At 57.0% G+C, this 23,505-nt stretch overlaps 1 protein-coding gene across 1 annotated transcript in view; it reads left to right on the top strand.

Annotated features, from left to right (window-relative positions):
• Positions 1 to 23,505, top strand: part of GATAD2A (GATA zinc finger domain containing 2A) — a 52,908-nt gene that overhangs the window by 3,973 nt on the left and 25,430 nt on the right. The window contains 1 exon segment of the mRNA XM_032711800.1: positions 22,504 to 22,578. The gene's annotated coding sequence lies outside the window, so the exon portion shown is untranslated.

The raw sequence follows: 23,505 nt of genomic DNA, 5'->3' as shown, positions 1-23,505 counted from the left end.
GTTTTTCTCCTGGCTTTAACTTGAGGAAGAGCTTTAAATATAACTCTGAAAAAAAAAACTTAGAAATCAGTGGTAGAAGTATTTATTTGAACTTGCTCAGTACAAAGTACCAGCAAATGCCAAGAAAATGTGTGAAATACTTCAGTATTTTTCGTTGCTGTTCCAAGCACAGAGTTTTTCCAGAGAAAACTTGTATTTTTAGTGGGCAGTTGTCTTTCAAGCTGTAGATCTGGCTTTTTTCCCCTCATCTCAGTGGTGCAGAAAACTCCTTTTTTCAGGCTTTCCCAAGAGTTTAATGGCAAATCTTCCCTGAGCCTGAGTCCAGCCCCGTCCAAACAGTGCCTGAATCTTCCAGAGGGAAAAATCAGCTGATGTTCCCACACAGACAGAGCTGAAATTCCCCCTTTTTTTTGTGCCACTGGTGCCTAAATCCCACTGTCTGCTGGGCAGTACCCGGAGCAGGCAAAGTGCTCCAGGCTGTTCCCTCTTTCCCACTTGGCTTCCCTTGAAATACCTTCGTTCCTGCTGCCAGGAGCGATTCCAGAGGGTCCTGCAGGACAGAACTTGTCTCTAAACAGCGAGCTGGGGACTGGAGATAACAAAATTCGGGCTCAGAAGGTGCCCAACCCCACTGGCTCTGCCTCTGGAAGCTGCTGGGAGCCTGTGGATCGGTTCTCTCCAGAGTTAATGATCCCCTTTCCATCGTGAGGGGCTGTGGGAGAGGCAGAACCGGAGCGTTAAAACTTCCTTAAAGCTGCACAAAATCCACAGAATCCCCCAAATCCCGGGGATTTGGGAGTTTTGGGTGTCGCTGGGTGTCTGTGACCTCGGGAGGGGCCGAAGGGCATCAATCCCTTCCCACCCCAACATTCCCAGCTCCAACCTGGGCAGCCCCAGGAGGCTCTGCAGGACAGAGTGTGTTGTCCCAGCTCTCGCCAGAGGCACGTTGGGAATTCAGCAGGAAGAGTGGAGATTTATTCACACAATCCCAGGATGGTTTGGGCTGAAGGAAGGGACCTTAAAGCTCATCCTGCTCCAGGGGCAGGGACACCTTCCATAGACCAGGTGGCTCCATGGCCTTGGACACTTCCAGGGATGGGGCAGCCACAGCTGCTCTGGGAATTCCAACCTGGGAGAGGCTGGGATGGAATTCCCAGAGAAGCTGTGGCTGCCCCATCCCTGGAAGTGTCCGAGGCCGGGCTGGAGCACCCTGGGACAGTGGGAGGTGTCCCTGCCCCTGGCAGGGGGTGGATCCAGATTATCTTCAAGTTCCTCCCAGCCCAACCCATCCTGGGATCCTGTGAGTCTCTAAGACAGCTCTGTGGCACCTTCCCTAGGGAAGAGCTCCAGGAATATGTGTGGACAGCATTCCCCTGCCCTGGCTGGGGCGCCTTCCCTGTCCCCCCTGTTCCGGGGCTGACTCAGGGGTCTCCTTTCCCAGTCCCTGGAGTGCACCCGAAAATCCCAGAGGACGTTGGAGCCAAAGAACAAGGAGAGGAGACACCCCATAAACCCCCCCCCGCTCCTGCTGAGTGATTCCCTTGGCTTTGCAGGGGGCTGTGATGGTTCTGGAAGCCTTTCCAGGGTGGTTTATGCTCCGGGTGGGAAAGCTGAAGGCGTTGGAGCTGCCCCAGCTCGGATCCAGGTGGGCTGAGGGTGTCTCCAGAGCCCAGCAGTCTGACCTGTTTGGTTGGTTTCATGCAGAAAAGTTCATTTCGGAGCAGGATAAATAAACATTTCCACCCCAGAAGAGAGAAAACCATCTTGACCAAACCCCTCCACCTGCCTCAGTCAGGGGAGAGGAGAAAGCCTAAAATTCAGCATGGAGGGGAGGAGAAGGTCCCCTCGTGGCTGTTCCTCCTGGACTTCTCAGGTCAGGGAGGAATCACTGAACAGTTAAAGAAATCCAAAGTCCTGGCAGTGTTTGGGAGCATCTCATCCCCATCTCCATCTAAATCCTATCCCTGGAAAAAGAACCTCTTCCACAGGCAGGGCTTGTGACCGACGCAGGATCTCTTCCATCAGCTTCTTTTCTGCTTTTACTGGAACAGATTCCTGGAGTGGCACGAGGAGTTGGGAGGGAAAGCCCGTGGAAAACACGAATTCCCTCTGTCCCCACGGCTCCAGCTCAGCATTCCCTGCTCCCAGGGGATAACCAGTGTTAGCTCCAGGGTGGGATCCCAGAAGGGCCCCTGCAGTGTTGCCTTTGGGTGCCTGGCACAGCCCGTCCCGCAGCTCCCAGTGGGATCCTCGGGCTTCTCCCATCTTTGACTGGTTTGGCAGCTTTCCCCGTGCCAGGAAGACTCCACCTCGTAACCCACCCCTTCCACAGCCTCTCCTGAGCTAAATTTGTGGAGCTGAGCCCACAGGTGACACCTGGGAGTTCCAGAGAGGCTGGAGAAAATGTCAGCCTTTGGTGCAAACCCTCTGGGATTTGGGTCCGAAGGCCTCACCTTTGGGAACACTCTTGGCATCGGGGCCAAAATCACGGAGATTTTTCTCCCAGCTGTTGGATTTCAGCATTTTCCCATCTAATCACTGCCAAGGGGCAAAGGTTGGGATACTTTGGATCTCTGGATAAGTGTCTCCAAAGCCCCTCCGAGCCCAGAGCTGGATCCCTTTGGATCCCAGTCCAGCCTCCCCTCCGCAGTTGATTTATGTAACTGGAATAGCTGGGGAAGTGAGAAACTTCCTTCCTCTCCTGGGATACAATGCCAAGGATGTCAAACCCCCCGAGCTGGGAAGAGCTGGGCTGTCCTTTCCCTGCGCTCGTTAAGCAGCTCCGAGGAGCCCACGCGATTCCCTGGAATTCTCAGTTCCATGGGATGAAGGACCAGCCTCCTCCTCCTCCTCCCAGGGAAACAACGGGTGCCTCAGCTTTGGGTGGCATCCCTGGGATCCTTCCATCCCTTGGGAGGGTCTTCCCTCCCCCTTTTTTTTCCCAGTAGGAATATTTGGATTCATTGTCCAGGCTGGATTTCAGGTTGGAAAAGAGCTTCCCAAAGTCTCCCTGTTGGCACAGCTGAGGGTGGTTCCCTCTCCTTCTTCTCCTCTCTTCCCATTCCCAGGGAATGGGAATGCAGCCTGTATTCCTGACATTAAACACCAGGGAAAAAACCACTCCTGGAATTTGGGAAGCGCCAGTGAAATACAAGGTTATTTTGGAAGGAGAAACCCCCCAATCTTGGGCTTCCCCCGGAAATTCCACATTAATTCTGGGAAGGGGGTCCCAGCGCTGGGATCTGGAGCTCCCAAGCAAGGAGCAGCAGTTTGCTTCAGGAATTCTTTTCCCTTGAAATCTGCTGGGGGAAAAAAGAAAAAAAAAATTACCACCAGCAATGAGTGATCCCATCAATCCTAAATTTAGAAATGAATCTAATTTCTGAGCCTGGCTTTTGAGCAGGAAAGCAGGTTATGGAATGACCTAGTATGGAGTGCTGGGGGAAGAGAGGCAACTCCAGGGACCTGGAGTTGGAATTAGCGGGGGATTAAGGGAAAAAAACCGGCATTTTTATGTGCTGGTAACAAAACATCTTATTGCCAGAAGGACCAGTGTCAATAAAGGCTCCTGGTAAACGGGGCAAAGAGTCTCAGAATCCTCAGGAAAAACAGTTTTCCAAAAACACAGGGAACACCCAACACCGACAACCCCCGGTGGGGGTTCAGTGGGATCGGGAAAACCCGGCTCTGCTTTCCCAAACCTTTGGCTTCGGTGCTTCAGTGGAACTTCAGAGCTCTGCTGGCACCTTCCAGGTGCCCAGCCAGCTCCTTGGGAATTCCAGGGCCTGGAGAATTCAAGAGTTTTAGTTTATTCTCTGTGTGTTTTGCTCCAAGTTCCTACTTTTCGCTCTTGATCTGCCCCTTTTAAACCAGAACTGTGCCGAGTTCATTTCTTCTCCCTTGGAGATTCCTACGCTTGATTCCTTTGAAATCCTCCCTCCAAGGCTCCCTCCCTCCCTCCCTCCAGGACCTTGATGTTGGTCCTGGAGATTATCAGTGTGCTGAGATTAACCACAGGCTGAAATTTAACCCCCTGCTCGATGCTTCTGTCCATCCCCCACCTCGGTCCCACTCTCAGGGCTGAGAAGGATTTTACCTTCTGTTTAAAAAAAAAGAGCTAATTCAGTCCCAGAATGACTTTGTCCACGAGCAACCTCGGTGTTTGGGCACAGGGATGGGGTTGGAGCAACGGGAACAGTGGCCTCAGTCTCCAGAGAAATCCAAAGTGAGGCCTGGCAGTGGCTTTGGAGGATCTTGCACCATTTGGATCTCGGTTGGAGCCAGAAGGTTTTCCCCAGGCAGGACTTGTAATTGAGGCAGGTTCTGCTCCCTGGGCCCTTTATCCCTCGGTTCCCTGGTCCTTAAGGATCTCCAGCCAGGATTTGTCTGTCAAGCCACGGGGAAGTGCTGCTGCCGTGGCACCCGCACACACAGAGCCCTGATTGTGCCACACTCCTCTCCCTGGGGAAGGAGCTCCTGGGAATCAAATCCAGCTGTGGAATTCAGGGGGAGCCCCTCGGGCTGCAGCTCTGAACCCTTCTCCTTGTGCAGGACATTCCCAGCTCCCCCTGAACCCCGGGGTTTGGATCTGGGGGAGCAAACCCTGCCTGAGCTGAGCCTCTCTGGGCCCAGTTCAGCAACTGGGGGTTGGTCAGGGCTGATTAATGATGAGGGGTAATTAGCAGTGACAACCCCGAGTCAGGGACAACCTCCTGCCATCCCCAGGGCTCTCTGGAGACAAACACAAACCCTGCTGGAAAAGGGGCTTTGAAGCCTTTCAGGGCAACCTAAAAAAAATCCCAAATCTGTGCCTGGCCCAGCAGCACAGCCTGGCCTTTCAAATCCCAACCTCTGGTGCAATTCCTGGAATCCCTGAGCAGGGACATCCCCCCCTGTGCCCGAGGGACAGAGCAGAGCTTTAGTTGTGACATCCCCAATGTTATAAGACTGTTGGATCTGCTTTATGCTGAGAAACAAAGCGTTTCAGCCCAAACTGCTGCTGGTTTTCTAGAAAATGGGGTGATCCAGACAGAGTTTTTGGTCACTTCTCTTCCACAGGTGGTAAAAGCTCTCAGTTAGCGAGCTCATATTTATATTTTTCCCCCCATCCCTGGTAATTTGGAGGCAGAAAAGACCAAAACGCTCCATGAACAGAGGAAGTTTGGTGCATGTTTTAATCCTATTTAATTGTAATAATAATGGTGTATCAACTCTGTTTTGGGGTGTCAGAGCTTGGGCACAGGGACCAATGTGGATTAATAATTTAAATATTTTTCAGTCAGGAGCCAACAAAAAAAAAAGAAATTAGGCACAAGTGACAGTGTTTGTTATTGCACTTGGGAAGCACTAATTAATTCTTGGAAATTCCCATTTTAATGGCCCAGAGAGCTGCACCCAGAGCAAGGTGCTGCTGGCTGGCAGGATTCCTCTGGGCAGATTCCCTGGGGCCGAGCATCCCTTGGGAAAAGGATTCCGGGGTGTTCTGGAAGGGGGAGAGCCCCACAGAGCTCTTGTCTCTGGGTGATAACAGCAGCGAGGGCTCCTGGTTCCCTTTGGGTGGATCACACTTGGAGGAGCTGAAAACAGGCCTGGGGGGGGTCCAGGTGGAAAAGGATTCCCGGGAATATCCTGGGATTTGCACGTTGGGCAGCAGGGAAAAGGGGGGGGGGATGTGTGTGATCAGTCAAAGCTCCCAGACCCAAACTGCAGGAACTCTGGGGATGGGGGGGGGGGTTTGTACAACTGGTTAATTCCCCCTTTAATCAGGGTCAGGTCCTGATGAGCCACGTGCCAGAGGTGCTTGTTTACAGCCATCCCTCCCCTCCAGGAATGGCTCCCCAGCTCTGACTCACTGTTTGCCAGCAAAACAAGCCTGTCCCGGGCCGGGAGGGATCGGAGCCCGGGCTTTGGGGGGCTGAGATGGGCTCTGGCAGCTCCCCCAGGGCCACCAGCCCTGCAGGCTGGACTTTGCTCCCCTCCCGCTTCCAGCACAATCGATAGTCCATGGAGCGCTCATGGAACGGGAGCAGAGCTCCCAATAAATCCCCTCCCCTCCATCCCACTGCTCACTGGGGGCAGGGCCGTGGAATGGGACCCCAAAGGCACCTCCTGGGCCTCCACCTGGAGCCTCCTCCTCTTCCATCCCTGCTCCAGGAGGATTCATTTCTCTTTTGGGTCATCTCCCCTCACTTTTAGCTCATGGGGTTTTGACACTTGCCAATCCCACATCCCACTTTGCTGCAGGGAAAGGGTTCCCACGGAAGTGTTGCCCCCCATGGAAGTGTTGCCCCCATGGAATTGTTGCCCCCCACAGAAGTGTTGCCCCTCATGGAAGTGTTGCCCCCATGGAATTGTTGCCCCCATGGAATTGTTGCCCCCATGGAAGTGTTGCCTCCATGGAATTGTTGCCTCCATGGAAGTGTTGCCTCCATGGAAGTGTTGCCCTCCATGGAATTGTTGCCCCCATGGAATTGTTGCCCCTCATGGAAGTGTTGCCCCCATGGAATTGTTGCCCCTCATGGAATTGTTGCCCCCATGGAAATGTTGCCCCCATGGAAGTGTTGCCCCCCATGGAATTTTTGCCCCCATGGAAGTGTTGCCCCCATGGAAGTGTTGCCCTCCATGGAAGTGTTGCCCCCATGGAAGTGTTGCCCCCCCATGGAAGTGTTGCCCTCCATGGAAGTGTTGCCCCCATGGAAGTGTTGCCCTCCATGGAAGTGTTGCCCCCCGTGGGTGGGAGGTGGGGGACACAGTGACCCTGAGGGGTCTGGGATCCTTCCCAAAAAAGCACCACTTTTCCCTCTCATTGAATTCCCGCTGCAAGTTGCACCTGTGGGAAAATAGTCTGGCCAGAAAACAAGGACAGGACCATCCCTCGGTGTGGAGCCTATGGAATTCCTGTCATTCCTGGCACAAGCCATCTTAAAATCCTATTCCGGGGGGTTTCCCCTTTTCTCCTTGAACTATTTGAGGATGTGGTCGCTCCATTCCAAACTTTTCCCCAGCAATGTGAAAGATCCCAGAGTCCCGGGATCACTGAGGTTGGAAAAGCCCTCCAGGATCATCCACCCCGTGCCCAACTCCCCCCTTGTCCCCCAGGTCCTCCAGTCCTTCCTGGGGCACCTCCAGGGACTCCAAACCTCCCTGGGCAGCCCCTTCCAGTGCCTGAGCGCCCTTTCCATGAGGGAATTCCTCCGGATAAAACCCCTTCCCGAGGTTTGCTGTCCTCGGGAGCGAGGGGAGCGCAGCAGCTCCCGGAGGTGTCCCAGCTCCCCCTCCCTCGCTGCTCTGGACCATCAAACCACCCGGGAGCTGCCTCTGCCTTTGCCAAAACCCTTCCCGGGCTCCGGAACCCGTCTGTCCTGTTCATCACCCCAACCCTGGCAGCTTCCCAGGCTCCCGTGGCCGCAGGACGGTGACCGAGGCCCCCAGCTCTGGCTCCAGCTCCGCTCCTTGCTCCTGCCTGACCCACACTGGGACCTGCATCGAGGGGAGGCTTCGTCTCCCTTGTCCTCCCTCCTCTGGGGACAATTCCTCCTGGATTTTCAGGGCTTTTTCCCCCTCCCATCCCAATCCCAAATCCCGCTCCCGCCGCCGCCAAACCCGTGTCGTGGCGTGTGTTGTGCTGGGGGGTGTTTCATGGAGGGTGTTAAAATGCCCAGGGAGGGTGATTTGATCCGTGGTATTTGCGGATTTGGCGTCGGGAGAAACAAAAACTTGGCGTTGGTTGGGCCTTCGTGGCTCCGGGAGAGTTGGTGATGAGACCTTGGGGCTGTGCCGGGGAGTGGAGGCTCCAGGACATCAACCCCCGGCCACCAAAGGAAGGTTTATGGGGTTTCCTGGCTCTGTGCCACCTTCCCAAGGGAAAGCCAGGCCCAGGCGAGCACCGAGGGCGCTCTGTGGGTTGGATCCGTGTAAAAATTGATCCAAACAAACGCAGTGGGGAGGAGGGAACCACCCCCAGGGGCTCCAGGGAATGCCCTCCCGGAGCTGTCACCCTGGTGATGCCACCTTCCCTGGAGAATTCCAGCCTTCCCTCTTTCCCTGGGCTCAACTGAGCAGCTTTAAGCCAGGCCCAGGTGGGAGGTGCTGAGGTGACACGGCCCAGGGGTTGCTTTTCCATCCCTGGAGGTGTCCAAGGAACCCCTGGAGGTGGCACTGGGTGCTCTGGGCACAGGGTGGACCCCGTGACCTTGGAGGGCCTTTCCAACCCCAGGGATCCCGGGATTTTGTGACTCTGTGCATCATCACCTGAGTCACGACAAGGCTGCTGCCTGCCCACAGAAACAGCCCCTCCAGTTCTCAACAGCTGGGGTTTCACTCAAATATATTTAATTTAGATTGAAATCCAGCGATTTGAGTAACAGAACCCTGCCTGTTCTAATGGAGGTGGGGTTTGGTTGGAAGGTCCAGAGCCCCCAAAAAGGAGGATTTTCAGATTAAAGGTGCCCAGGGGCTGGGCTGGGAGCATTTGAGGTGCTATTTCTAGGACTGGCCTGGAGTGGAGGGTGTCCCTGCCCACGGTGCTTCCAACCCAAACCATCCTGGGATTGTGTTTTAGCTGGGATCAGGGATTGTGCAATCATATTTTAGCTGTGCTCTCCTGCCTGGCCTGGGTGTTGATATATTAAAATGGGGATCAGATACCATTGATTAATTAGTGGCTAATGTCTGCTTTGGCTGCTGGACCCGAGTTGCCCACAGAATTCCATCCCAAGTCCAGCTGGATTTTCCTGGAAGGGGTGGGGGGGAAGTTCGTGGCTTGGTCCCAGTGGGAAGTGGTGACACTTCCCTTCCCTTCCCCGAGCTTGGAGAGGCACCTGTGGCTTCTGACAGGGGTTTTCTGTGGTTTTTTAATGTCCAAAAAATACTCAGCAAGACTTTGGAGGATGTGCTGACCGGGAGGGAAAGGGGGTGTGTCGCTGCTGGAATTCCTCTGGGCTGGAATGTGGGGTAGGACAAGGGGATGTGACCCCCAGAGAGGCAGCAGAGGGTCCCTGTCTTTCCACAGGATCTATAAATTCACTTTCAGCCTCAGAATCATAAAATCCCCAAAAAAATCAGCCCCAGCACTAATTGTTCTGCGTCCAATCCCCGGGATCACTGTGGGGAGCGCTGGAAACCCGGCCTTTGGGGGGAATTCCTTCCCTGATTCCTGGTCACATCCCTCCTGTTTGTGCCTTCCTGCTTCAGCTTTCACCAAACAGGTCTGAAACAGGAGCGTGGAGCCCAAAGCTTCGTCCTTTAGGGAGGAAGAAGGGCCTGGAATGGGATGGGAATTATTAAGCCGGGCTTAGGGAAGGTCTCGTGGTCAGGGTGGTGATCTGGGAGCCAACAGCCCCCATCCCAAAAATAACCTGTCGTTCCAAGATCGGGGAAAACGGGGGCTCTGGGTAAAGAAATCCTTGAATTTGGGTCTTTTGGTAACTTGTAAAGGTTATTTCTACATCCCCCCCCACCTTGGGCAGGTTAGAGCTGGGGACAGTGAGAGAGCAAAGGAATGGGAGGGTGAGGGGGAAAATGGGAGTTAGTTGGAAAACCACACCAGAGATCTGCATGTGATAAAGGGATCGGGAATAATAATAATAGTAGTAGTAGTAGTAGTAGTAGTAATACAGCTCAGAGTTCCTTCTGCTGTGGACTCGGCCTAAAATAATTTATATTCTGGACTTAAGATCGGGCGAACGTGGCTTCAGCAAACCCTCCGAAGCTTCCCCGTGAAGGGGCAGGAGGGGAGAGAGGCAGCACCGCTCCCAGAACGCCCTTCCCTGCCCCATCCCGGCGCGGCCGGGAGCCGGGAACGCGGCCGGGAATCCCTCCCGTCCCGGGGGATCGGGACCTGCCTCTGGGGGGGATTTTAAATGGGGTTTTTAAGAGGGGGTTTTAAGGGGTTTTGAGGCCGCGCGGAGAAGCCGCTGGTTCGCTGCTGGCTGGGGGAGCGTCTCCCCCGAGGGTGGGTCTCCCCCGAGGGTGGGTCGAGCCTGTCCCGAGCCCGCGGCGCTCGGAGCGGCTCCGCGGGGTGTTCCCCGGTACCGGTACCGGGAGAGCCGTGCCCGGAGCGGAGAGCCCTGCCCCGGGCGCCGTTAATGCGCTTCCTCCACGGCTGCCGGCGGGCCGGAGGGCGCTCACACATCCCGGTTAACCCACCCCGCTGTGTCCCGTTCCCGGTCCCATTCCCGGTCCCATTCCCGGCTCCGCGGCCGCTCCACGTGGCCCCCGGCGGGCCCCCGCGCGCGCGCTCGCCCCCCCCCCTCAGCGCGCGCGCCGCGCGCCCGCAGCCAATCGGCGCCCTCGTGACATCCGCGCGCGACCCCCGCGGCCAATGGCGCCCCGCGGCACAAACCTGCCCTTCTCCCCCCCCCGCACCCCCCGCGCGCGCGCGCGCGTGCCCGGCGCGGGGGGGGGGGCGAGCGAAAGGGGAGAGGGGGGGGGGGAAAGAGCGGGGGGGGGGGTGGGGGGAGCGGGACCGGTGTCTCGGGGCCGGTCCCGCTCCCCGGGGCTCTCCCCGGTGTCCTCTCCGCCCGTTCCCCCCGCCCCCGCCGCCGCACGGGCCGCCCCCGGCCGCCCTTGCCCCGCGCATGCTCCGCCCGTGACGCCGCGACTCCATGTGTGAGGAGCGCATTATTGGGCACCGGGCGGGGGGAGCGGCGGAGCCGTGCGCGGGGAGGGGAGGGGGGGACGGGACACGCACAGGGCGGTCACCGGGGGGATATCCCCGCACCCGAGAGCAGGGAGGGGGGGGCACGGCGCGGGCACGGCGGAGCGGCGGCACGGGCAGGGAGCGGAGGAGCGGCGGCGGCGGCGGATGCGGCCGGAGCGGCGGGGGAGGCGCGGCGGCGGCGGCGGAGGAGGAGGAGGAGGAGGAGGAGGAGGAGGGCGAGTTGGCACGTTAAAACTTCTCGGTGGGTTTTATTGTCTCCGGGAGGGAACGGCGGCGGGGAGGAGGAGGACGGGAGGAGGAAGGGGGGTTTTAGGGGCCAGGCAGCGAGCTCCGGGCTGCGGGAGCGCTCCCGGGGAAGTTCCGGCGGCGCGGGGAGCCGGGGGAAAAAGTGCGAAGTGCCGGGCGCCGGGGCTGAGCCGCTGCCGGGCCGGCGTGGAAGGGTTCGTGCGCCTTGTTTGTGTGTGGCCGTGTGTCCGTCTGCGGGCTCCGGGGCTCATCCCCACCCCTCCTCCTTTCCCCCCCCCCTCCCGTGCCAACCCCAAACTTCGCCGAGCCGCCCCCGGGGGGTTTTTGGGGGGGGAAGGGGTCTCCACCGGCTTTTGTTCGGCGTTTGTTTCGGAAAGTTGTTACGGGCTTTTCCGCCGTGCTGCTGCTTCCTCTTCCTCCTCCTCCTCCTCCTCCTCCTCCGTCGCCGCCCGGCGCCGGCTCGAGGCGGGACCCACAAGAAGGGGGCAACGGGGGATTATTATTATTATTATTATTAACCCCAAACCCCCCCAAACCCCTCTGCGGGCTCCCAGGGCCGGACAATCCCCCCCCCACCTCCCACTCCCGCACCGTGTCCCGCAGCCGGGCCCGTGTCACAATAAGAGTCCTCGCCCGCCCCTTCTTTGCGGGTTCGAGGGGCGACCCCCGCATCCCCCCTTTTCCCCCGGGGGTGGGATTTGGGGGGACAGCGACCGGTCCCCGCTGCCCCGCGGTGCCCCCGTGCGGGGGCACCGCGGGGTAGCGGGGACCGGTCGCTGTCCCCGGGGTGGGGGGATGCTGCGAGACAACCCCCCCCCCGCTCCCTCATTTATTTTTTATTTTTTTTTTTTTTAATTTTTATTTCGGGATGATTTCGTTTCTCTGGGTTTTACTTTCGCTCGTCTTTTTTTTTTTTTTTTTTTTTTTTTTTTTTTTGTGTGTGTGTGTGTGCTTTCCCGGTAAGCTCAAGAGCGAGTTTTCACTCCCTGGATACGTTGGGATTCCAGGCATGGCTCCCACCTTCCCAGCTCCCTCTCTCTCCCAGGTGTTTTCCCCCCGCACTCCCGCTCCTCTGAGAGCAGCTGGAAGTAAGAGAGGAGCTGCTGGTGGAGAGACAGTCACACAGGAAGTGAAAAGCAGAGGGGCCTTTGGGAATAAGGCATGCCAGGAGGCTGGAAGCTGCCATGGATCAGCGGGATCAGCGGGAGGGAGAGCCCTGCTCTCCCTCCCAGACAAACTATTGACTGGCTGGGAGGAGGAGGAGGAGCTGGTGGAGGTGGTGAGGGACCAAGGCAGGGAGGAAAGTAAGGGATAAAGGGGTGTGTGGTGCTTGGAAGAAGCTTTTTTTGGTGGGCTGGGCTCGTGGCAAACATCAGTGCCAGCAGCTCCCCTGGCATGTGGGGTGATCCTGCCCTGGAGGAGAGGCCAATAGCCCCCCAAACCCACGGGTGGGGTGTGGGCAGAGCTGGGGGTCACCCCCTCCCTCAGTGCCATTCCCTGCACATTCCAGTCCTGCACACTCCAGGGTTCCTGCTGGCATCGCCCAGGGGGGTCTGGAGTGCCAGGTTCCGGGCAGGAATATGAAGGGGGTGATATCCTGGGGCTGGGAGCTGCTCTGTCGGGGTGTTCCTGCCCCAGACCCCCCCAGGGTGATGCCAGCGGGATCCCTGGAGTGTGCAGGCTGGGAATGTGCCGTTCCCTGTGGGATGGCACTGCTGGGGGGGTGACCCCCAGCTCTGCCCCCCCCACCCGTGGGTTTGGGGGGCTCTTGGCCTCTCCAGCGGCCGGGATCTGAGCTGGGAGCTGCTCTGTCGGGGTGTTCCTGCCCCAGACCCCCCCTGGGTGTTTGGCAGCCTGGTGGGATGTGGAAGCTCCCAGCTCTGCCACCAGTTCACACCAGTTCAGGTGTGATCTGTGGGTGAGCAACAGGCTGCTGCTCCTCTGGCTTCTCCCAGTGCCAGGAGCGGATCCCTCCCCAGTGGGATGCTCTGGGTGAGCTCCGGGTGTGGGAAGCGCCGAGTTCTGTGCTGGGGAGGAACAACCCCCTTGCTGAGCGTCCCCTGGGCAGGGGGAGCTGCCCCTCTGGGGTGACTCAGTGCCCGGCAGGACTCAGGCAGGTGACTGTAATTCCCTCTGCTCCCGGGTGGAAGCTCAGAGGAGCAGCTGCTCCCAGCCCTGGCAGCCCCGTGAGGAGGTTCCTGGGTGGGTGATGATGCAACAGTGCTGGTGTGTGAGGCAGTGTCCGTGTGTCAGGGCTGGGACCCATCCAGCTGCCAGGTGACTTTCTGCACTAATTACACCCTGACAGTCTTGTGTGGAGCAGCTTCCAGCCACCCTGGGATCACTGGCATTGGGAAAGGCCTCCGGGATCGTGGAGTCCTTGTCCCCCAGCCCAGAGCTCTGAGTGCCACCTCCGGTCCTTCCTTGGGCACCTCCAGGGGTGGGGACTCCAAACCTCACCTGACCACCCTTTCCATGAGGAAATCCCTCCTGGTGTCCAACCTGGACCTCCCCTGGCACAGCTTGAGGCCGTTCCCTCTTGTCCTGTTGTTCCCTGGGAGCAGAGTCCAACTCCCCCCAGCTCCAGCTGGTTCCAGTTCAGGCAGTGCTGGTGTGCTCTGGGATGTTGGTGAGGTTTGTGCAAGGCAGGGGAAGGGTTTGGATCCCTTATTCCCACACCCGTCCGTAGATCCAGCCTTTGGTCCTCTCAGGGACCTCAGGTGGGAGCTGGAGTTATCCCTGTGCTGCCAGAGGAACTGGAATTGTGGGAGGAACTTGGGCTTGAACTTCTGTTTCCTGCTCATCCCGCTCCTTCCATAGGGGATCTGAGCATCCCCAATCCTTCCTGAGGCACCTCTTGCTCTGCTGCTGTAGGGGGGAAAGAGAGGGAATGATGCTTGGGATGAGGGGAATCCCCTCCTGGCATTCCTGGGGTGGTGCTGGAAGGGTTTAAAAACCAAGCCTAAAGGTTCCTTGGGGTGTGATGAGGCCACGTTTGGGGTCACCTCCCACTTCCAGGGATACCTCTGGCAATGGTGGAGTCCTTGGCCGGTCCCCAACCATCCCAGAATCCCGATATCTGGGGACAGAGAGAAGTGTCCGGGGGGCCAGCAAGGCTCAGCTTTGCCTTTTGGGTGGAGCTTTCCCTTTGTGTGGAACCTGTGCCTGGAAAATGCCCTTTTGCCAACCCAACTCAGGGGGGTTTGGGGCACATTTCGACCCCCAAACTTCCAGGTGGGATGCGTGGCTGTCCCTCACTGACAGGAGCCATTAAAGGGCACTAAATGCATTTAAAACCTCCCAAATCTTTGGGGTCAAAGGCTTTTTTTTTTTAAATTTTATTTTATTCTGAGCTCCACTCACCTGTGACACTCCAAATCCTCGTTTGTTTTGCCACAAAAAACTCAGGAGGGGAACACGTGGTCGGTGCCCGTTCCCCCTTTGGAATGGAAACCCTCACGCTGAGCCCTTGTTGCAAAATTAAAAGGGAAGCTGAGTGATGGTTGTGGAGGTTTTTCTATCCCTATGTGACAATGGAAACCTCCCAGCCCTGCTCCAGGCGTTCCTGCACTTCCAATTTGTGGCCTTTTCCTCTAATAACCTGGGTAATGAGGGACTGTCTGCTCTGTGTGTGTTGTGGGGTTTGTTTTGGTTTTTTGGTTTTTTTTATTTCGCTCCAAATGTTCCCGGGGACTGTGGTGCCTGAAAAAAAAAAAATGTGGGAGAGATCTATTTTTAGGCTGAGGGGAAGAAAAACGTTGGGTTTGTGCAAAGCTGCTCCCGTTGGAGGGGTCGCAGAGGGCCGGGATGGGAAGTGTGATGTGGTTGAGTTTTTTGGGGAAGGGGGGGGGAAAAACACACGGGAATTCTTCCCAGTTCTGCCAGAATAAGTGTCAAAGAGGAGAAGGTGCCACTGGAAGCTCCAGGACAGCCTTTGGGTTGCGTTTTTCCTTGGAATTCTGGTTTCCAGGTGGTTCCATTGAGCTGTCCCCCCGTGCTGCTGGTTTTAGATTTTTGCCCTTAAAACCTCCAAGGGCGAGTTTGGCACTTTATTTAGGGACAAGGTGCTCATTCCTGCTCTCTGCAGTGATGGAGCAGCACAAAGACTTCCCTGGGATCCTCTATTTTAGGCTTTCCTGTTTCCCTCAGTCTCTGCGTCCCTGTGGCACCCCTTCACCTGGGAATGGGATCCTGGGATGGTTGGGTTTGGAAAGGGGGTTAAATCCCACCCAGTGCCACCCCCTGCCACGGGCAGGGACAAATCCCACTCTCCCAGGTTGCTCCAGCCTGGCCTTGGACACTTCCAGGGATGGAGAAGCATCTTCCAGTGTCTCCAGCTTTGTGGATGTGTGAACAGGTTGGTGCCTGGAGTGGTTTTCCAGGCACAGAGGGGTGAGGGAGGCCGGGCATTGTCTGATTTCCTGGTATTTGCATCCCATAAAGTGGCAGGAACCAGGCCCTGGAGTCCTGGGTCATTCCAGCAGGGAATGTGGGGGAGGTTCTACCTCACCTGCTGGGAAGAGCTTCCATTCACTTCCTGCCCCATCATTCCCAATTCTTCAGCAGTGAGTGTTTGAACTCAGGGCTCTGGCAAAGTGGGGAACAAAACCCTTCCAAAGGTGTGATGGTGCCTCAAAAAGCTGGGAGTTCTTTTCCATCACATTTGCTGGAAGGTTGGGTGGTTGTGATGCCCCTTCTCCATGAAACACCCCAAACAAACAGGAGTTCATGGTGAGATCTCTGTGCTGGAGTTGAAGGGATAAAAGTCTGATTTTGGAGCTTTTCAATGGGGGGAAAAAAACCCAAAGCCTTGATTGAGTTTTCAGTGAGTCCTGAAACTGGGGCTGTCGTGACCCCTCTCCTTCACTCTGGGGTCCAACCAAGTCCTTTGGGGGCTGTTCCTGGGGGGAAATATCCCTGAGGACGGTCAGCAGTGGCTTTTCCCCTGGTTGGATTATCCTACAGAGACTTCCCAGGTACTGAAATGAGGCAGGAATTGAATTCCAGGATCCCCTTCATTGCTGGTTTCCCTGGTGCTGGGTGAGGAGCAGCCATGCCCAGGGGGCTCCTTGGCTGCTCCAGCCTCGTGATCCCGGGCTTGGGAATGCTTGGGAGAATTAGGGGAGCTGAACTGGAGCCATTCATGTTTAATAGGATCTCAGGAAATCCCCTGGGAATCAGGGCTCATGGCCCCCGGACACGCCGAGCCACCCACTGAGATCCAGGCACAGCAGAGACCTGAAATTCCCTGGGTTTCCTTGGAAAACATGGAAGTTACACCTCTCCAGTGGCAAGGTGTGGTGCTGGTGTCATGTTCAGTAGGATGGTGTTGGGGTGGGAGGATCCAGAGGAGCTCATTCCACCTGTGGATTGTGCTCCTGGAAAGCTGGGGATGCTCCAGGAGCAGGGACCTCCCTTCCCAGGGAGGCACCAGCACAGGATTCCCAGAAAAGCTGTGGCTGCCCCTTCCCTGGAAGTGTCCAAGGCCGGGTTGGAGCAGCCTGGGGTAGTGGGAGGTGTCCCTGGATGGGCTTTAAGGTCCCTCCAACCCAGGGCATTCCAGGATTCCATGATTCCATGGTAATGCCTTGGTTAACCCTCAGAATGGGACAGAGTTTGGTGTCTCGGACCTCTTTAAAATTCCATTTATTTTATTTAGTTTGGGGAGGAAAAGGGAGACGACTGTGGCTCGTGGGATGGCTTTTCCCAAGGGGAAGGAGAAGGCCTTCCCAAAAAACTTGGGAGCTGATCCTTGTGGGACTTGCAGAGGCTCAGCTCGAGACTGATCCGGGTTGTCTGTGCCTAATTAAATAATTAAAGATAGTTGGGAGGGTTAAATCAACGTCTCATAATCCCTGGAAAATTGGGAATGGGCAGGGACTGTCCCTGCTCCGTGGGGTTCAACAGGGGGGTCCCCAGGAGAAACTTGGGGTTGTTGTATCGGCAGGTCTGGATGTCTTTTGGGAATGCTGATGGTGGGAAAGTTTGGGAATGGTCGGGAAGAAGCCAAATGAGTCAGTTATTCATGGAATACGAGGTGGGAAGCACCCTGTTTTCAGGGCACACAGGGAATTCCGTGGTGGGAATTCCTTGAGTTTCTGTCAGGGATATTAAACATCCCTCTACTTTTCCTGCTTCCTTTGCCCAGTGTGTCCAGGGAGGGATGAATTAATTCCCTCTCCTGGACCCAGACCCGCTCTGAGCCCCGGGCAGGGCAGTTTAACAGCCAGGCAGGGCTTTTCCAGGCCTGGCTTAAGGGATAGGGATGGCCTGGGGAACAAAACCATGGGAATGCTGATGGCTGGGACCCGATGGGGGGATTTACTCCTGTGAGGAGCCTGAGGATGATGCTGAGGAAGACTAAGGAAGGAATTCAGTGAGCCTCATTTTGATATCACTTGTGTCACGGATCCCTCGGGACACCGGGATCCAGGGAAATGGGAGGGGGTGTTTGGGAAGTGCTGTGTGGCTGAGCTGGGACCAGAAATCCCCCGAATCTTGGGATGGTTTGGGTTGGAAGGGCCTTAAAGTCCATCCAGTGCCACCCCCTGCCATGGGGAGGGACACCTTCCCTGTGCCAGGTTGCTCCAGCCTGGCCTTGGACACTCCCAGGGATGGAGTGGAATAACCCTGTGGAATAACCCGTGGAATAACCTGTGCCAGGCCCTCACCACCTCAGTGCCTTCCCAGTTATCCCCTCTGGCAGTGGGAAGCCATTCCCTGTGTGCTGTCCCCCCATCCCTTGTGTTTTTGGGGAAGTCCAGCCTCATTTCACACAAACCCTCCGGAGGATCCGGGAGTCTCCCATTCCCTCCTGCTCCTCTGGACCCTCCCGGGTTGGTCACCAGTGGTTGGATCAATCCCTTGATCCCATCAATCCATAGGCTGTTCCTTATAACTGCTGTCCATGACCTGCCCTGGGCGTTATCCCTGGCTCAGGAATTCGGGAGGCAGTGGGAGAGACTCTTAATTTGTCACCGTTTGGATTTGGCTCCGAGCAGGGGGAGCCCTGGGATTAAGGAGCTCCTGGAAGGAGCTTTTTTTCCCCTCCCTCCAAGGTGGCACCAGGAGAGGCTCTGGCTGAGGGAGGGCTGGGCAGATCCCTCCGGGATTTTGGGGCACTTGGATATCGGGAGAAGCGCCGGTGGGTGGCACAGGACAGATCAGGACCCGTGAATCCCCAGGGAATTGCTTTCCCACTCCAGGGAATTGCTTTCCCACTCCAGGGAATTGCTTTCCCACTCCGTGTTTACGCCCTGCAGGGCTTCCCTCTATCCAGTGGCTCCTCCTGGAATTCCGTGGAGGTGTGCAGGGAGGAATCTGGGATTTCTGGAGCGTCCATTGCTTAAAAACCCTCAGTTTGACACTTGGAATTCTCCTCCTGGACCGACCAACCCCTGGGAAGTTTTTAACTCTGTGTCCAGAGCTGGTCATGGCAGCAAAAGCCAAGGAATAATACTGGAGTGGAAATGGGAATTTTCTGCTCACCAGGTCCCTCAGATTCCCAGAAAGGGCAGAAATTCTCTTCCCTGGGTTGTGTGAGGGGGTTTGTGCAGAATTTGGAGAATCCCAAGCCTGTCTTAGTCTGGAAATGTGATGCTTTGAACCCCTGTTTTGGGGGGTAAATCTGCCAGGTTTTACTGGATCATTGTTCTTCTGGGTGATGGGAGTCGGGAATGTTGGTGGCAACGAGAGCCCTGGTGTTCTGGTGTAGAAATTCCAGCATTATTTCAAGGGGAAAAAAAAACAAAGAGGAAAACTTGGGAGTGCCAGAGAAGGGTCTGAGCCAACGGAGCTGATCCTGCTCCTGTGGGTGCTGGATCCATGGAATGTTTCACTTCTCAGGGGTTTAAAAGTTGCTTGATGAGAGTGAGACCCAGAAATCCTCCGAAATGAAGCATCCAGGCTCTGGAACAAGGGGCAGGGAGAGGATTCCCAGGGCTTGGCTTTCCCGGAGGAGCCGGGGCAGGACCTGCAGGGTAGGGACACAAACTGGCCTTGGACACCCAGGACCTGCACTCAGGGCTTCCTGCAGCTCCAGTTCGTGCATCCCAAAGCTTCCCAGCCACTTTTCTGCTGGAAGAGCTGCTGCTTTGGCTTCCAAGGATTAACTCTTTAATCCCCAGCTTCCCTGAGCCGCCGCTTCCAAAGGAACCCTCCAGACTGTTTTTCCTCTGGATGTGTTTTCCTTGGTCGCTTTAGCTGCAAACTGAGCCTGTTAAATTCCAAATTCCCACCTTGGAGAGGCAGGAGGAGGCCTGGGCAGGGCTGGAAGGGGACGTGGAGCCGGGAGCTCCCCGTGGAAACTTCCAGGCCCGGAATGTGGGTCAGCGGGAGCGGCGGCTCCGAAGGGGTTAAACGGCTCCTCCGGATCCCTGGAGGAGGAAAACTATTTTAGTCCCATGACAGGGACACTCTGGGAGTTCTGCCCTGTGCCGATGGAGCCTCGGGAATACGGGAATATGGTCTGGGAGGGAGCGATCCCTGCTGACCCCCCGGCACAGGGAGCACTGCCCAGCTCATCCAGGGAAAACTCCTTGGGAAAGCTCAGGCTCTGAGCTGGAGGTGCCTCCTGTGCTCCCTGGAGGATCCTCCCTTCCCACCAGGTCCTTTCCCAGTCCCCTCCATGGAATGATCCCTACCAGTCAGGAGAATCCCCCTTTTTTAACTTTAATTTGGATTTTTATTTCCCTCCCTTTTCCCTCCCCCCCAGCAGCTTCCTGCTCCAGATTTCCAGTTCCTGTGGCTGTGCTGGAGTTTAGGGCTCCCAGTTCCAGTGCCAAGGCTCCCAGTTCCAGTGCCAGGGCTCCCAATTCCAGTGCCAGGGCTCCCAATTCCAGTGCCAGGACTCCCAGTTCCAGTGCCAGGGCTCCCAGTTCCAGTGCCAGGGCTCCCAGTTCCAGTGCCAGGGCTCCCAGTTCCAGTGCCAGGGCTCCCAATTCCAGTGCCAGGGCTCCCAGTTTCAGTGCCAGGGCTCCCAATTCCAGGGCTCCCAGTTCCCATGTCAGTGCTGTAGTCCCAGAATTCCCAATTCCCGTGGTCCTTGGCACCCCCCAGTCCATGGAGGGGGGGTGTGTGTGCCTCTCTGTCCCTGAAGGAGGGTTTGTTCGTGTCCAGGATGCAGGAGGAGCCCATGGAATTGTGCCCTGCCCTGTCCAGGGGCTTTTCCAGCCCCACCGAGGTTTTCAGTGGGCTCCTAATTAGAAAAGCATTGGATAATAGGATGAGCTATAATTAGCCAGACCTGCCCTCTGGAATGCTGACCCGGATCCATTCACTCCCTCTCTGTATCCACACTTTTGTAGCAGTTTGGTGAACCTTTGGAATCCTTTTGGGATTGCCTAAGACAGGAAAACAGGGAAGCTGTGCCGGGCACAATGTCCTGGCTCTGGGGACAGAGCGACCTCGGGGATCCATCCCAGGGTGACCCTTCCCAGCCCTTGCCCCCTCTCCAGGGAGGAGCACTGGGAGCTGGGCAGCTGCTCCCCTGCCTTTGGGGTGAAGGGAAATTCCCTCTGGAACTTTGGGAGGGGGGAAGTGACTCAGTCCAGTCTCTGGTGGCTGCCACAGAAACGGGAGGCCGAGCTGGCAGGGAGGAGTTTGGGCAGCCACTGGGCAGCAGTTATGGGGCTGCACCCCCACCCTGATCCCGGGAGCCCACCCTGATCCCGGGAGCCCACCCTGATCCCGGGAGCCCACCCTGATCCCGGGAGCCCACCCTGATGACAGGAACCCACTCTGATCTTGGGAGCCCACCCTGATCCCAGGAACCCACCCTGATCCGGGGAGCCCACCCCAATCCCAGAAGCCCACCCTGATCCCGGGAGCCCACCCCGATCCCAGGAACCCACCCCGATCCCAGGAACCCACCCCGATCCCAGGAACCCACCCTGATCCCAGGAACCCACCCTGATCCCAGGAACCCACCCTGATCCCGGGAACTCACCCTGATCCCAGGAACCCACCCCCATCCCAGACAATCCCAGGGCTACCAGGGGCTCATGTCCCGGGGTTGGGATATCGGGATTAGGGCTCCTGGACCCCCCCCGTGCCACTGGCATGGGGAGCTGTGGCACATCCCATGGGAATTCATCCCGTGGGAATTCCTGGCTGGCCATGGGCTCCTTCCCTCGGTGTTTTCCTGGAGGGAGAGGGAAGGCTGGGACGGGACACCCTGCAGGATGTACCAGGGGTGCTGTTGGGCAGGGCAGTGCCAGCCAGCAGAGCTGCTGCAGGAATGGCCACACAAACCCAGGGAATGTTGCCTTGGGATGATTTTCAGGCTGTGCAGGACAAAAACTTCTCCAAGGAGTTGTTCCCCCCTTCCACCTTTTCCTCTGCTTGACATGCAACTTCCTGGGAGCTGCTGCAGGGAATGGGGATGGGGCCTCAAACAGGGTCAGGAATAGGGGATAAGGGACTTCACCCGTGTCCTGGGGGCGGTGGCACGGAATTCCAGGATGGTTGGGATTGGGAGGGACCTCTGGAGATCCCCCCAGTCCAACCCCCTACCCAGGCAGGGTCACTTGGAGCTGGTGGCACAGGGACATGTCCAGGTGGGGTTGGGATGTGTCCAGGAGGAGTTGGGATGTGTCCAGGAGGAGTTGGGATGTGTCCAGGTGGGGTTGGGATGTGTCCAGGTGGGGTTGGGATGTCTCCAGACAGGGAGACTCCACACCATCCCTGGGCAGCTGTTCCAGGCTCTGCCACCTCCATGGACAGAAGTTCTCCCTCCTGTTGAGCTGGGACTTGGTGTGTTTTTAGCTTCTGGCCATCACTCCTTGTCCTACCCCTGGGAAGAGTCTGGGACCATCCTCTGGACACGTCCTTGGAGATATTTATGGATTGCTGGGATCCCCTCTCTGGACTAAACCCACCCAAAGCTCCGGCTCTGCTTGGGCAGCACATCCAGCTTGGCTTTAAACCTGCCCTGGAGTGAAAACACCAGAGTGCTGAACGTGGGGTCACAGCCAAGGGCAGCTCCCTTCCCTCCCATCCCAACATTCCCACCCCTCCAGTGCCGTTCCCTGCACGTGGGTGACACTGGGCAGTCACTGCCTTGTTGGCTGCGTGGTGATAATTAGTGAGATTAATGATCCAGGCTTGGCTGGGGGCTGTTGGCTGGTTGGGCAAGTTAAAAGCAACGAGGTTCTTCCCGAAACTGTGTCTCCAAGTGGTTTTCCTGCATGGATGTGTGGATGTGTGCTGCTGTTATCCCAGATGGAAAGTGGGGAGGGGGCTCAGCAGCTGATTTCAGGCTTAGGAGTGAGCTCCAGGTAAATTCAGGACAAACTCAGACCTTGGGAGGTCTTTTCCTCCTCGAGGGAAGCTCAGAGATGGGAATGTTGGTTCCAGGGGGTGTTTGGCTCCAACCAGAGGGATCAGGGGGTTGATTTTCTCTGGGAATGTTGATGGAAGAAGCAAAGACTGAAGGAGTGAGAACCCCAAGCCTGACCTGCACTTCTTTTCCTTAAATCCTGGGATGGGGTTCTTCCCTCCTTCTCTGCGGGTTCCAGAGGTTGGGATGAGCGTCCCAGCAGGGTGTTTGGGGTGGTTCCTGTCCCAGAGTGTCCTGACCCTCCTCTCTCTCCCCTCAGGATCCTCAGCCACGTCCCTCTGTGCCGCTCGGCCCCGTCGGGATCCCCGCGGGAACCCATGACCTTCCCTGCCAGGTAGGAGCCGGGAATGCCGTGGGATGGGAGGGTCTGGGACGTGGCACAGGCTGGAATTCCAGTCCTGGGAACGCAGAGCTGGGCTGGGATGGGGGGGGATTGTGTCCTGCACCTGCAGCTCCCACCTTGTCCAGGCCGAGGAAGGATCAAACTCGGTTCTGTGCCTTCCCCAAAACTCCCTCTTCCCAGAGCATTTCACGCTCCAAAGGAGGGAAATGTCCCGAGTTTCCTGAGGGACAGGGAGGTTTCACAGCAGCTGCTGGATGTTGTTGGTCTGGGGCAAGAGGAGAAGCAAAAACAAGCAGGGAAATTCCCCCCTGGAGCCTCCCTGCGTGTCCTGGGCGTTCGTGCAGCCCCCGGGAGAGAAACTGGGAATGGGAGTGAAATCTGGGAATGGGAGTGAAATCCAGGCAGGGATTTTGGAGCCCTGGCAACGCTCAGGGAGGGAACAGCCAAGCTCTGTCCTGTGCTGGGGCTCCCCTGTGCCAGGGGGTGTCAAAGGGAGCGTTTTCTAAGTAGGAATTTAGGGATTTATCCACTGTGTGGGGGATTTTTCCCTCCAAAAAATGGGGATGAGGAGCAGCTGAGGGCACTTGGATTGTTCAGCTGGGGCAGGGAGTGAGGGGAGACTCCTGGGAGGGTGATCCCTGTGGATCCCTCCCAGCTCAGGACATTCCAGGGTCAGTGCTCAGCATTCCTGGTCCTCACTTCTCCTCCAACCTCACCTCTTGTTGCTGTTCGTGACCCAAATCCTGCCGAGTGATTCCATCCTGGGGACCAAAAAGCAGGGAATGGACCCGTGGGAACACCTCTCTGGGCGACCTGAGCCAGAGGTGAAGGGGCAGGAGCAGCAGGAGGATCCAGCTTGGATCATGGGAATTCCTCCACCTGCTCTTTTTGGGTGAATTATCACCTGGAAACGCCCCA

The sequence above is a fragment of the Chiroxiphia lanceolata genome, chromosome 27 (genome assembly GCF_009829145.1).
Source record: "Chiroxiphia lanceolata isolate bChiLan1 chromosome 27, bChiLan1.pri, whole genome shotgun sequence".
In the NCBI taxonomy this organism is placed as follows: Eukaryota; Metazoa; Chordata; class Aves; order Passeriformes; family Pipridae; genus Chiroxiphia; species Chiroxiphia lanceolata.
Note: the sequence above shows the minus strand (reverse complement) of the source record. Positions and strands in the feature narration are given on the sequence as shown.